The 16,334-nt window shown below is 36.6% G+C and overlaps 1 long non-coding RNA gene across 1 annotated transcript; it reads right to left on the bottom strand.

Moving 5' to 3' along the window:
- Nucleotides 1-8,093: 8,093 nt before the first annotated feature.
- Nucleotides 8,094-16,334, bottom strand: LOC125671225 (uncharacterized). Its single transcript, XR_007368549.2, has 2 exons — nt 16,141-16,334; nt 8,094-8,480 (listed from the first exon to the last, which is right to left on the bottom strand). It is a non-coding gene; the product is annotated as an uncharacterized LOC125671225 (long non-coding RNA).

Raw genomic sequence — 16,334 nt, 5'->3', positions numbered from 1 at the left:
AGAAGAGTAAATGTAAACTCGTAACACATGGACATAGGAATCCGGAAAACATGTGCGATATACAGACATGAGATACATTGACAAGTTGCTGTTCTTTAAAAAACGGCCTGTTTTACGTGGACCTTAAGAATGTGTTTCTAACAGAAACTTAGATTGTAGGTTAAAATAAAACATCTATAGTTGGGTTTTTTTTAATCTTGAAACATGTAAATATTTCATTTTAAGTTTTATTGAAATTCAAATTCATATGCTTTATTGACGATTACCAAACATTAGACGTACATCATAAATTAGCATCATATAGATCTACTAGTACATGTATATATATAGCATGATACACATTTTCAGATTAAAACACAATTGTCCTGATTTCTCAATTCAGTGTACTTAAAACACTCATTCAAATATTGACAAAAATGATGCATAATTTTCAGGATTCATGAGACTTTGTGTTCTGAATATTTATCATTATGAATATTTATCATTATGAATATTTTATTGCAAGAGCTGAAATGATACATGTATATAGGCCTATAGGGTATGAAAAAAATGTAGCTTTGACATAATCAAGAAACGTCCTTGTATATTTGACTGACCTTTAAGAGAAGCCTTATGGAGTATGCTTCTTGTTTTTGATTAACCTTTAATTTTTACGAGACGTTCAGTTTAAGCTCATTTTGGTGATGATTTTTCCCTTCACCCCAAATCATCTTAATCTTCCTTTCTGATATAATAATGAAATAATGACAATAAATGAATGAATGATATTCTTCAACTTTGAAATAACCGCATCAATAAATCAATAATAGCAGTGCCAGATTGAATTTTTGTCTAGGAAGCGCCGATCCTAGGCCTAAATTTTGCAACCCTTCACCAACAATGGTGACGTCTCCATATGAGTGAAAGATTCTCGAGCGGGACGTTAAACAATATGCAACCAATCAATCGAATCGACATATTCATGAATGAAAATTATCATTGTTAATGGATAAAACGTCGTCGATATGTCTAAATGTCGCATTGAAGGTCACAGCAAGAGATTTTTTCTTCTCAGGTAGAAGTTTTTGAATAAATTTTGCTTCATAAGAATATAAAACAGGTCAGCTAGCAAAGGAGCACAATTCTTGCCCATTGGAATTCCAACAGACTGTTGGAAGACTTGATCACCAAATACTATGAAGGTATTTTCGATGAGGAACTCCGGCATATTTCCAAGTACAAATTCAGAGTACTTGTGCATGTAATCAGAGTGGTGTTTAACAAAGTAATTTCTGGATGACTGATCATTAGATATGAATGTTTCCGTTTTCCATTTAAATTTATGAAGAAGCACCTGCTTATGATGTCAAAAAGTCTAGTCTTTAACTTATAGTGAGGAATGGTCGTGTAAAATGTTGAAAAGTCATACGAGGAGAAAATTCGTTTAAACAGGGAAACCTATTGGTTGAATGACTTACAGCATGTTCCAAAACTCAGAACTTACATCATTTTGAAATCATGCTATAGCGTGAAAAAATACGTAACATTGGATATTCCAAAACCATGAAGATCTACTATGGCCATGTTCAGATGTGGAATCCTGACCTTGCGGATCGAAACGGGTCGATATAAAGGAGAACCAGTCGAGGATAGAATACGTTCTATGTGTAACCTAAATCAAATTGAATCTGAAAAACACTTTCTACTAGTGTGTCCCTTTTATAAAGAACAAAGAAAAACTCTATATAATGAAATTGGACTTAATGTAAATTCAAATCAAATGGATGACTCTGCGTTTACTAATATTGTTTGTAATTTCCCATGACAAACTGCAAAATTTATCAATAATTCTTATAACATCATACAAAAATATTTATAAGGAAAGCCACATAATTCAATTATCTATGATAGTAATATACATCCAAATGACTGTACATGCGCAGACATCAATTGAATATGTTAAATTGCTTAAAGTGACATATAGGTCCGTTGGGTCGGGTGTATAATTAAATTTTAATGTATCTTACTGAAATACAAATGTTGTATTACACATGTCACTATAATAAAAGACTTACTTACTTACGTTTTTTATGTTTAAACTCAAACATAAAAAGATATTAATTTGCTAATGTAAAAACAACATATATGTAGTAACAATATATTTCTATATCAAAATGGCATGCGTCAACATCTATTGTAAGCACGGGTCAGCAACGGGAAAAAAAAAACAACCCCACTTTTACTTCCTTTTCCACATCTTCTGTACCAGCAGTCACAGTAGCATAGCCTTAGTCACCTGTGAGCGTGGTCACGCTATGTCGTCATTTAATATACTCATCAATACCATTCACACGAAGGTCATGAAATTTGATTGGGTATCAAAAAATTTTACACATCCAATTGTCTTCCTGAATTTTGACTCCTCGAAGATAACACTTTATTTTGTATAAACTTTCCAGTAATCTATCTCCTAACGAAAACTACTCTGTCGCGCCTATCTATTGGTTTCTTCAGTGTCTTTATGCTCAGGTTTCGTATAAATTCACTAAGGCAAACGTATGAATATTGACAGTAATTTTACAACATTTGGTTGGGGTTTTTTTTGGGGGGGGGGGGGGGTTGTTTGGTTGTTGTTTTTTTTTTTTTTTTTTTTTTTTTTTTTTTTTTTTCGCCTTTGAAAACGATTTTCAAAGATGGCACGTATATGATCGAACCTTCAGATACATGTAAAGCGGGGAAAATAATTACCTTCGAAAGCATATATACACATGTACGTCGATTCAAGAAATAAATTAAATATCCATTTAAACGACCTGAGCATGATAGTCCACAGCCATGAAATATTTTTCTCTATGTCGAGGACCCAATGATGGGTGTCTAAGTTCAAAGTCGTGGTATTGACTATATTGAAACACCAGTTCTGTTGATTTTCTATCCTATGTAACAATAAAATTTCAATCAGTGGGTCAACTGTCTGGGTATGATACACATTTGATTAAGACCAAATATGTACTGCATTATACATTTATATAAAGGATAGACTGAAAGTGGTATGAAAATAGAAAACATTCACTATTTGATATCAATAAGTATTGGCTATTGTTTCCAATAATACACAACATTGATAAAGTTTATAAATTCAATAATAATATGTCTATCTGCGACTTCAAGGAAGGTTGCAATAAAATTTGATATCATGCATCAAATCACAGAGGAAATTAGACTCCAGAATCGCTTACATTCCTTTTTTACCATTCCGAAAAATCCCCAAAAGGCATTTGATAAAAGGTTGGTGTAGCGAACCACCTTAAATCAAAATGAAAAATCAACTTGTCATATGAAGAACCAAGTCGTTCCTTTGAGACAATAAATCCTATTTTCTTTTTAGGATTTCAAATTACACTCAGAATTAAAGTGTACTATAGAAATTGTAAATGGTACAATTCACATAGAAACTGACCAGCATGTATTATTATTTTTCATTTTTACATCTCAATTCGTGTTTTCTTTTCTTCCTTTCAAAACTTACCACATTTATTTTCATGACTAACTTGGACACAAAACGCTATGTCCAACATACTAACGGGTATGTAATGAAGAAGAAAACAGAGAAAATAGACTTACCATTGACTTACTAACCTCTAAGCAACTCAGATGACGTTTTATGAATGTGCTATAAATTTTGTCAAGTACTCCCGTATACTTTTGGAATGTTGAGTGATGAGTTTGCTCAATGTTCAAAACAGTGTCATCTATATTCTGATTTTCCTCTATTGGGAGTGTTCGAAATAAAACACCTACATAATTCAACCATGGATTCAAATTGTTCGTGGGTACTTTAAGACACGTCATAAATATTTTTGCAGGGATAAAGTTTACGAAACAATGTGACTTATGATTTGATATCAAAAGTAAATCACTGGGTATATTTATTTATAACGGTTATTTTATGGGTATTGAAATATTTGTACTTTGCTCCATAAATGGTAGCAGAAATAATATTCTGCGTTTCCAATTCATAACCCTACCACATATATTTTGCGATTGTGATTTTTGGGGTTGTTTTTTTTTTCTATCTGCAAAATATTGGGCAATTGCAGAAAATACCCAATATACAGTAATTCTGATTTTATTTTCATGTAAATTACATTCAAACATAGAACAGTGGTGGATTTAAGAAGGCGCAGGCGGTGCCCCCACCCCTTTTCAAATTTAAGGTAATTCGTGGTCTCTTAATTGTTTAGAAAAATGTAAACGATAAAAAAAGCAATATTTTCTTTCGATCTCGGAGGAATAAATGTCAAAATCTTTTCATTTACTGAATAACTTTTAGTGGGAGAACTTACATTTTTTTTCAAAAACCCTTAAAATCTGCGTCATTTTATCAATTTCATCTTATTAGAAATGACAGAAAATAGTAAAAATTACTACATAGGAGACATATTTCAAGCCTTATAAAATCTGTAAAATCCAGGAGCTTCAGGGGGCTTTGCCCCTGGACCTCCACTAGGGCATTGCCCTGGACCCAGTGGGGGCCTCAAGGCGGCCCCCAGACCCCCTGTTTCATAAAAAGTAATTGCCACCCCCCCCTAACTGCAATTCATGGATCTGCCCCTGAATAAACTATGCGGTCCGTGTTTGCGCAACTATTTATTTTGTATTGCTTGGAGGAGTTGTGGAATTGATCACTGTTCGTTATCTTCACCTTTCATGTATAGTTTAAAATCTTGAATTGGGGTCGGTAATAGATTAGAAGCCAAAATAGAAAATATGTGTTCCCTATTCAGCGACCTTGTAACTAGATGAGCAGCAGCATTCGGCACCCGTTGCAATTGGTCCAGTTGTTTTTTCCCAACTCCAAAATATAGACAGTTTCCATAATCCATGCAGTTTAGATGTTACAAAGGTGTTAACCAGGGTTTTGCAAGCTTCGTTTGTTAAGTAGCGTCTTATGCGCCCGATGTTAAAAATCTGATGATGACATGATTTGACGCGACTGATGACACTTGTTTTTCCATTGTAAGATGTTGATCGAAAAATATGCCTAAATTTTTCACACATGATGTTCTCTTGATAGTGTGGTTCCGCACCTTGAGAGGTATAACGTAGGGGCGCAGTATCCCCACCTTGAGAGGTATAACGCAGGGGCGCAGTATCCCCACCTTGAGAGGTGTAAAAGAGGGGTGCAGTATCCCCACCTTGAGAGGTGTAACAGAGGGGCACAGTATCCCCACCTTGAGAGGTGTAACAGAGGGCCGCAGTATCCCCACCTTGAGAGGTGTAACAGAGGGGCGCAGTATCCCCACCTTGAGAGGTGTAACAGAGGGACGCAGTATCCCCACCTTGAGAGGTGTAAAAGAGGGGTGCAGTATCCCCACCTTGAGAGGTATAACGTAGGGGCGTAGTATCAGTTTTGTTTCGTTGAAAATAAAATTAGTTCAGTCTTGTCTTGATTTATTTTATAAAGAAGATTCGATATCATCCAAGACACTATGTCTGCAACGCAGGATCCCATGCGAGATACGTAGTTTACGGGGATTGTCAATATGAAAGTTAAAGTCACCCGTGATCACCAATTCGTGAGGGTGCGTGGTATTTTCATCATGATAGAAATCCCATTCTTAAAAAAAAAAATAATAATAATTTGAACTGAGGCCTTTTGCCAAAGATGGCGGTGGTCTGTAAATGATGCATAAGTTCATGAATTCGTAGTTTATTGTTAATAGAAGCTTTGAGATGCTCAAACTGGATAAAGTTTGCGGTGTTTGTTTTATTTCATTTATTATTACCATGTATCGAGTGACGATGATCAATGCATGAATGTGTCATTATAAATATCGACAACATGTGGAGTATTCAAAATAGATGTCGTGGAATACGTATGAGAAATACCGCGAAATTCTCAATATTATGAAGGTATGTTGATTTCATTCATTGGCAATTTTCTTCAAACAATGATTTTGTTTATCATGTCGGTCCGATTTTCGTTTGTTATACTCTAAAATAAAACAGTAGAGGCATGATACTCTGAATATCACTGTACATGTATAATGTAAAATAAAACAATAGAGGTGTGATACTCTGAATATCACTGTACATGTATAATGTAAAATAAAACAGTAGAGGCATGATACTCTGCTGCATACTTTTAGAGTCTTTCTATACACCGGGTGAGAGGTGAAAAACTAACGTACACGACCATTACTGCTAGGGGGTCGTCTGTTAAGAAAACTTTAGAATATCACTGTATAATGTAAAAACAAAAAAAGGGGGGGTCTGAGATAGTTTTGTGTTGAATGTTTTTCTTATTGAAAGCGGTAGGGTTCTACTTATGTAGCATCACTCTCGATAAATGTTGGATGCTTATCATCACTATCGCCAGTAAAATCAATATTCAAACCCTAGCTTTCAACTCCAATTTAGATTCATCGACGACATTTTATCTACTGAAAATGCTCATTTTAATTCGCGCGTCGATTTGATACTTCTGTATACTGTGAAATCATTAGATTTTGTTTTGGCTTAACTTGCGTAGAATTCATGGGTACCCGCTTAATCCATGAATTTCAAAATACAACGAAATGCACAATTTATACTATGTTTCCATAGGCGTAGCTTGGGTTCGAATATTACCGAGGCAGGGGGTCTGGGGGGCTGCGCCCCCCAGAAGCTATCGACATTTTAACAATGTAAAAGGTGGTTTTTTTTTACCGAGGCAGCTGCCTCGGTTGCCTCAATGGAAGCTATGCCACTGGTTTCAAGATACGAAAGCCATACCCACGAAATTACATCCAAAGACCGGTCGCGGTATCTTAGTGGTGGAGCGTTCGCTTCGTAACCGGGAGGTCGTGAGTTCGAGCCCCGCTCGTATCATGGCCGCGTCACATTTAGACGTAAACATAGGTAGTGATTGCTCCTTCGCTAAACGTTCGACATTTAGAAGCGAGAATCATGGGTTTTTTGGGGTTTTTTTTTGGATATGACCTTAAATATGGAGATCTCGTGTCGCAGCCAGCCGTTGGCACGTTTAAAGAGCCCTCGCTGCTACGGCCCTGAGCGCTAATTAAAAAATGTCTAAAATGGTACTTCACCCACAATTGATGACGTCTCAATATGAGTGGGAAATTAACGATCGGATGTAACAATAAACCGACCCATAGAAAATTCTCCACAATCCATCCACAAAAATTGCTCGCGACGAACCTAAATGAATTCATAATATTCCAGTGCGCTCAAAATAAAAGACAACAGTCATCCATATTTGTTTCTTGTTTGGATACTTTCAAATGCTACGGTCGTTACTATAATACAACCCGTAAATGGGTAGACTACTGTCTAACGTTTTTCATAGCAATCGATGGGTCGTTCTTTGACTACGGATTACTCTGTTTTTCTGATCAAATAATAGGGTTCACGGCGGGTGTGGCCGGTCGACAAGGGATGATTGCTCCTCTTAGGCACCTGATCCCCCCCCCCCCTCTGGTATATCCAGGGGTCCGCGTTTGCCCAACCCTTAATTTTGTATTCCTTATAGGTTGATTGATTGATTATTGTTTTACGTCCCTCTCGAGAATATTTCACTCATATGGAGACGTCACCACTGCCGGTGAAGGGCTGTAAAATTTAGGCCTATGCTCGGCGCTTATGGCCATTGAGTAGGAGGGATCTTTATCGTGCCACGGGACCTCGGTTTTTGCGGTCTCATCCGAAAGACCGGCCCATTTAGTCGCCTCTTATGACAAGCAAGGGGTACTGAGGACCTATTCTAATCCGGATCCCCACGGGGCTGTTTCTTATAGGAGTTATGAGATTGATCACTGTTCGTTATCTTCCTCTCTTGATGAATGAATGATGCTGATCGAGATTAAAGGTTCACACTGGGTGTGACAGGTCGACAGGGGATACTTACCGGACACTCCTCCTAGACAGTTGATTCCACCATGGTACATGTATGTCCAGGGGTTAGTGTTTGCCCTACTATTTTCTTTATACGAACTGTGAGATTACTGTGCACGCTAATCGAATAAACGAACATTTTCAAATAATTAATAATGTTTTCCTTATTTTATTCTATGTTAATTTGGCACTCCATAAAGATAACGAAAACACATCAAGCCTAGAATAATTTTTTCTTTATTCATATGAAAACATTAGATGACACGTTACCAAATTTCTTTAATCATGATTGCTGCAAATCGAAAATTACTGTCATCAATTTATCCAAAGATCAGTTTGTGTCAGTTATAAGCAGCGCCACAGACAGGTTTCAGCCCAACTCTCACAGTCAAACATACACTGGCTGTTGAATTTTCCAAAAGGCATTTTACGACAACCATCAAACAGTTTACAATTGTTGTACTCTGCGTTGCAATGGTCCCAGCATTCCTTGTCCAAAAGCGCCACCTGTCTAGTTTTTGTGCTTCTGGGAAGTGCCGTGTTTATCAGTGACGACATCAGAATAAAACACATGATGTATCCCATGCTGCCAATGAAAAGATTGCCTGTAAATAGAACATGATATAGTTCACCGGAAACACCAACGGACTAGATCATCTTTCTCCTTATTTGCATTGTAACATCTGTACCTAACCTTAACTCAATACATATATAATTAGAATTTTGTTAAAAAGCTGAAAAAGAAACCTTACTCTAAAATGAACAAATATGAAATTAGACTATCTAGTGCAGTTACATTTCAGCATATTTCATCTGATTTCCCAACTTTTTTTTGACACTTTTCCTACACTGCAGCATTTACGTATGCATGTACAGATATCACAGCGTAAAGAGATACACATGTTAATTTCCCTTCTCGCTTCTTTGATGATAGACTTTTCAAAGACTGAAATCTCAGGGAAGTGATATGCCAGCAGTAAGAGTCTTAGAACAAGGAGGCGAGGGAGTAATGGTAACAAACAAGAAAGACCTAAGGACCCTTCCGATGTTTAACCAAAAAAACTTGCCTTAGTTCACGCTGTATTGATTGATTAATTGAATATTGTTTAACGTCCCTCTCGAGAATATTTCACTCATATGGAGACGTCACCACTACGGCTGCAAAATTTAGGCCTACTGTATGCTTGGCGCTTATGGCCATTGAGCAGGGAGGGATCTTTATCGTGCCACCTCTGCTATGACACGGGACCTCAGTTTTTTTTCCGGTCTCATCCGAAGGACCGCTCCATTTAATCGCCTCTTACGACAAGCAAGGGGATACTGAGGACCTATTCTAACCCGGATCCCCACGAGACTGCTCACGCTGGAATTGCCCGGGAATTAAGTAGATTAATTCTATCAATTCGTAGCCAGAATATATCAAATTGTTTTAAATAGGTTTGGGTTATGTCCAGTGTTGTAAATTATACCTGTGACAGTAGAGACACCAGTGTGCTGCTGCAGCTGAAGAAACAACATCGAGAAGTAGTTTTATTGATTTGACTCAATAATCACGAAAAGGGCAGGGCTGATATTGTAATGATTTAATGCTGGTAGTGTATTTGGTTTGAACGATAAGGGTGAAATAGAAGCCTGCCGTGAATCACTGTAGGAGACACACACCATCGCGGTCTGTGATTAGCTCGATATTTGTGTTTAAAAAAGATGACATAATTCTATGTCCGAATATAATAAGTGATATATTAAACGCCTTGGATATTTTAGTTAAAAGCAATTGTTGTTTTTTGATTAGATACTCAATCTTCAGTTATTCTATTCGATATAGAAACATTCTATGTCATTTTGCTAAATATAGGTTACGTACCAAGGGCGGATCCAGGAATTGCAGTTGGGGGTGTAACTTTATGAGGCTTGGGGACGCCTAGAGGCCCCCAGTAGAGCGAAGCCCTGTTTGGGCTCCTGGATTTCACATACTTCACAGGGATTGAAATATGTCTCCTATGTTGTCATTTTTACTATTTTCTGTAATTTTTGATAAGGTGATATTAATAAAATGATGCAGATTTTAAGGGTTTTTGGAAAGAATGTAAGTTCTCCCAATAAATGCAGTTCATTAAATAAAAAATTTTACAATTTTTTTTCTCCGAGAGTGGAAGAAATTAATGCTCCTCTTATCGTTTACACTTTTCTAAGCAAGAGCTGCACCCCTCCCTAAATCAGCCACTGTGTACAAGTGGATTATTACTGCACTTATTATCCACAGAAAATAAGAATAGTCTATTCAATTTTTAAATCACTAGTTTTCGCATCAACAGGTCAATGAGTTTAATCATAGAACAAATTATTTGTAATTAATTTCTTTTATTTTTGTCACCTTTTCCTGTACTGCATTCCCACTTAGCTAAAACCAGCCACTCGTAGAAATTTCAAAATTTTAGCCAAGGAGTAAAACTTCAGATTACCAAGACTGACAGAGAGACGACGATTTTCTGATAACAAATTTTACATGTTCGTTATTTTTATTTTCGTAAATGTTTCCAGACTTTATAGAATTTTGGTATATGTGATTCATTATCAAATGCTAACTTAACGGGAAATGATAGAATCCACATGTCGCAGCGACCTGTATACAATGGGACGTGCCCCCCTTAAGTAGTGATAAAGTATTGTCATATCTACAGATAAAGACCTGAAAATAGCATTCATAATCCAAAGTATGTCACTGGCATTTACCGATGCAAACGTGTGAACGTTGAAAAGGTGTGTAATGTAAAACGTATACGGTACCAATTTTGATGCACCAGATGCGCATTTCGACAAATAATGTCTCTTCAGTGATGCTCAACCGAAATGTTTGAAATCCGAAATAACTATGAAGTTTTAGAGCTAAATATAGCCAAAAACAGCGTGCCAAAAAAGTGGAGCCAAATTCGTCCAAGGATAAGAGCTATGCATGAGGGAGATAATCCTTAATTTTGAAATGAATTTTTAAATTTTATAACAGCAATTAAATATACATCTGTATTTTCAAGCTAGTAACGAAGTACTTAGCTACTGGGCTGTAGAGACCTTCGGGGACTAACAGTCCACCAGCAGAGGCCTCGACCCAGGGGTCATAATGTAAAGCTTATACGGTACCAATTTTGATGCATCAGATGCGCATTTCGACAAATAATGTCTCTTCAGTGATGCTCAACCGAAATGTTTGAAATCCGAAATAACTATGAAGTTTTAGAGTTAAATATAGCCAAAAACAGCGTGCCAAAAAAGTGGAGCCAAATTCGTCCAAGGATAAGAGCTATGCATGAGGGAGATAATCCTTAATTTTGAAATTAATTTCTAAATTTTATAACAGCAATTAAATATTGATATTTTGATATTGCACATAGTCAATAATGCTTCTGTTCTTATGAACAGATTGATTATCCACGACACTGTTATTGAACTTACAACTAGGGACACTAGTATTTGTTGGGTGTAAAGGTTTCCTGGCAAACTCCTGAATCTTCAAACCTAATTTACAAAATTGTAAGTTCTATAACTATACACTGCTCGATAGCTTCACCTTTTCACTATATGATATACAGAGAAGGTACTGTTTCTAGGGTCCGGGTATAGAAAGTACAATGAATAGCCCTGATGGCACGTTAACACAATCACCAACCAAACCTAGTCAAGTAGTGACTCAGATTTGTGGTCACATCAACTAAGATTTGTGCTCACATTTTGTGGTCACGTCAACTAACTCAGATTTGTGCTCACATCAACTAACTCAGATTTGTGGTCGCGTCAACTAACACAGATTTGTGATCATATCAACTAACACAAATTTGTGGTCATATCAACTAACTCAGATTTGTGTTCACATCAACTAACTCAGATTTGTGGTCATATTAACTAACGCAGATTTGTGGTCGCGTCAACTAACACAGATTTGTGGTCACATTAACTAACTCAGATTTGTGGTCGCGTCAACTAACACAGATTTGTGCTCACATCAACTAACTCAGATCTGTGCTCACATCAACTAACTCAGACTTGTGGTCCCGTCAACTAACACAGATTTGTGCTCACATCAACTAACACAAATTTGTGGTCGCGTCAACTAACACATATTTGTGGTCACATCAACTAACACAGATTTGTGCTCACATCAACTAACTCAGATTTGTGGTCACGTCAACTAACACAGATTTATGCTAACATCAACTAACTCAGATCTGTGGTCGTGTCAACTAACACAGAATTGTGCTCACATCAACTAACACAGATTTGTAGTCACATCAACTAACTCAGATTTGTGGTCACGTCAACTAACACAGATTTATGCTCACATCAACTAACTCAGATTTGTGGTCGCGTCAACTAACACAGATTTGTGGTCATATCAACTAACTCAGATCTGTGGTCGCGTCAACTAACACAGAATTGTGCTCACATCAACTAACTCAGATTTGTGGTCGCGTCAACTAACACAGATTTGTGGTCACATCAACTAACTCAGATTTGTGGTCACAGTTGATGAATGTCCCGTCGAGACGTCCTTTTCTTCAGATGAATGTTTATTTCAACTACAACATTCTGCGACTAGTGCCTATAAGACATGATTTCTATCCTACATGTAGGTGCCTATACATGGTGAAGTTTCAGAACGCATGGCTCCAGCTGTAGACAGCACACATAATTCCTACTTTGGTCTGATACGAAACCATACCAGTATGTACGTCGACGCCAAATCGTCTGTGTATATTGTGTGTGCATGTTTGTCTGCAGAAATTTCGTCAATGAAACGATGATATCAAGGTTGCGGTCTATATCGTCCAAATGTATGTTAAGAACTGATATTTCTTCGGGGGGAAATCAACTAAGACTATTTTATGTAATCGCGATGAAATACATGAAAGGTGAAGATAACGAACAGTGATCAATCTCATAACTCCTATAAACAATACAAAATAGATAGTTGGGCAAACAAGGACTCCTGGACACACCAGAGGTGGGATCGGGTGGCCATGAGGAATAAGCATCCCCTGTCGACCGGTCACATCCGCCGTGAACCCTATATCCTGCTATTTCCTATCCGCAGTCAAAATCAGTGTGCCAAGAACGGCTTAACAATCGGTATGAAACACGCCAGGCAGCAATTGACCCAATGATAGGTTGTACTGGCAAACTAGATCGTTATTACGACTATAGAATTTGCGAAATGCTAACTTTAATCGAGACTGTTGAAACCTCATTACCATCAACTTATTTGTCGGTAGCTTGCCTCGATTTAAAAACTGACCATTCGCAGAACAAGCTCTTATGTATCGAATCAGTTGAGATATATATGCACCATATGCGGGTGATAATGGAATATTGCTACATAAATATGGAAAGTGGATGACGGAGAAGCTAAAATCATACCGTTTGTTATACAGTTGAGTTGTCAGTTTACCGTTAATGTCTACTTTCAATAACATATCTAAGTATGAAGCAGAAGTGGATGACACTGTGGTGTCTTTTATTTCGAGCTCACAGGGATATATCGAATTGACATATGAATGACAGCTATTATTGTTGATGAACAAAACGTCGTCGATATATCTAAATGTCGAATTGAAGGACACAGCAAGGGATTTTTTCTTCTCACGTAGACGTTTTTAAAATAAATTCTGCTTCATATGAATATAAAAACAGGTCAGCTAACAAAGGAGCACAATTCGTGCCCATGGGAATTCCAACAGATTGTTGGAAGACCTGATCACCAAAGACCACGAAGATATTGTCAATGAGGAACTCTAACATATGTTTTATTTCAACTTCAGAGTACTTGTGCGTGGAATTAGAGTAGTGTTTAACAAAGTAAATCTTTGGATGACTGATCACTAGATATGAATATTTCCTTTTTCTATTTTTTTGTTGTTGAAGAAGCAACTGTCTATTATATCAAAAAATATCGTCTTTAATTTATAGCGAGGAATGATAAAGCGTTGAAAAAGTCACAGGTTTTGATGTTATTGATTTGGGGAAAGTAATTAAGGTCTGAACACATGGTTTTATCAAATGTTGACACTTTCTCCGAGATCATTACGTATATAAGCGGGATGGTCGTTTTTATTCCCATAATGAGCACTGTCAGCGCTCGGATAATTACTTTTGCACCCATCACACCTACAGCTTATTAATTAATCATATTCCTGGTTTAATCATCCTATTTTACACCAATGATAGTGTCTCTGTTGTATCCTTCAGTTATTTTTAATTCGATGACCTTAAGATTTGTGATAGTGATGTGCATCGAGAGGACTATATTTTCAATATTTATACAGTACATTGAGTAATTTTGCCCGCTCATTATACTATGTAAAACTTACATTCGTAATGTGTCTGCCTTAGATATCTACAAATTGTAATGATAGCCATTTCCCCATGGACTCGCTACAGTTGTTAACAATGCGCGTATGAATCTTAATAGTAAACACAGTACGTATATTATAACGGGTGGGAATTGCGATAGAAATGAAAGTAAAATCCATTCTCTACCCAGAGTTCCGTGCGTTCCTCGCACTGCGCTTGCGTAACGCGCCCTCTGGTGAAAGAATAAGTAAAATCACGGTGGCAAATCATGTGACTTTTGCATGACTTATTACCCGGAAAAATGACGATGAACGTCAACACAAGGGAAAATTCAAACGAATAAGTAACACTTTTGTCAATAACGAATTGTCTCATAACTTATTTCAACATTTAAGGGATTTTCTCAGGAACAAAACTATACTAAAATGGTATTTCTACGTGTGATAGAAGCAGAGAACATTGACACAGTTTTTTGACTGCAAAAAAAAAAAAAATAAAAATGTGCCAATGTTCTCTGCTGGGGGTCCCGGAGGCGAAGACTCCGGAAGCTGCTGGATTTTACAGTTTTTGTAGGGCTTGAAATATGTCTCCTATGTAGTAATTTTCATAATTGGTAATTTTTACTATTTTCTGTCATTTTTAATAAGGTGAAATTAATAAAAATTTTGTTGGTTTTTTTTGTTGGTTTTTTTTTTTTGGAAATAATGTAAGTTCTCTTAATAAATGTAATTCAATAAATCAAATGATTTTGTCATTCATTTCTCCGAGAGTGGAAGAAATTATTGCTTCTTTTATCGTTTACACTTTTCTAAACAAGAGACCACGATTTGCCTTAAATTTGAAAATTTTAGGGGAGGCGCGCCGGCTGTCCCCCCCCCCCCCCCCCCTCCCGAATCCACCACTACACGAGAAGAACAAATCTCTTGCTGTAACTTTATCTCAGAATTTAGAAATATCGACGACGTTTTATATATCAACAATGTTCAATTGATTTGTTGTATCCGCTGAACTCGAACTTCCATTATAAAAAAGTATTCTGTAGTAGTAGATATGTTTATATAATGCACATGTCTTCAAGTTGAATCAGGGGCCTCCGTGGCCGAGTGGTTAGAGCATCGCGCTCCAAATTACAAGGCCTCTCACCTCTGTCGGCGCGAGTGGAGTGTGGCAGAAAACATCAATCAATCAATCAAGTTGAATCAGGATATAAGTGATTGTTTGGTTGTTGTTGTTTTGTTTTTTATTTTTAATATATTTTCTAAACGGGTGATTTATCTCATATTTTACACAAACACTTAAAACATATTCTATGCCTCCTATGAGAAGAATCAGTATAAGCAGTGAAAAATGACCCAACACTGTAATGCAGCTTTGTCGAATGTCATTTATTGAATGACATAAGGTAAATTGTTAAGTAAAATGTATAACAAACCATTAAGGGGATCACCTGAATAAACAATACCTGCTGAAACATGTACATAGGTGTCAGGTAATGTGTGATCCCCTTTTGAGACTGACTAGAAAATTACATGTAAACATATTTCTATATCTAAAAACTTTTTAGAATAATCGTATGTTTGTAACTTATTTTTGTTGAAGATGAAATGGGCAACTGAATATTTTAGCTATGTAATCTTACATAGATCAGGAGAAAGGGTTTCTCCACAAACTTCTCGTCATATTAATTTCAACTGTTGAATACCATGTATCAATGAATTAGACAAATTTTAGAAAAGCATACTCGCGCATTTAAATAAACGCAAAATTTTTCTTCGAAGAAATATGAATTTTGAATCAAGATACATTGACATAAAAAATAAAACTAAAGATTGTTAGAGTTTACTAAAACTCCGAATGACACACACATGAAAATGATCAACGCTGTACTTCATTAATAATATCAGATCAAATATATTAACTTACTTGCTTTCAGTCGGATAGGAAAAGTCTTAATGAGAAGCCAAGGTTAGCTCTGTGACAATAATGAAACTCTATTGAATATACATGCGGGTATTGTTCGTATTATATAGCGTCATACGTTTGTGATCAATCTGTCCTTGTTGAATTGTCTGCGGGAGAAGATATTAAAAATTTAGCAGCTGAACTCCAACACCTAT

Source organism: Ostrea edulis, chromosome 4, assembly GCF_947568905.1.
Source record: "Ostrea edulis chromosome 4, xbOstEdul1.1, whole genome shotgun sequence".
NCBI classification, from domain to species: Eukaryota; Metazoa; Mollusca; class Bivalvia; order Ostreida; family Ostreidae; genus Ostrea; species Ostrea edulis.
Note: the sequence above shows the minus strand (reverse complement) of the source record. Positions and strands in the feature narration are given on the sequence as shown.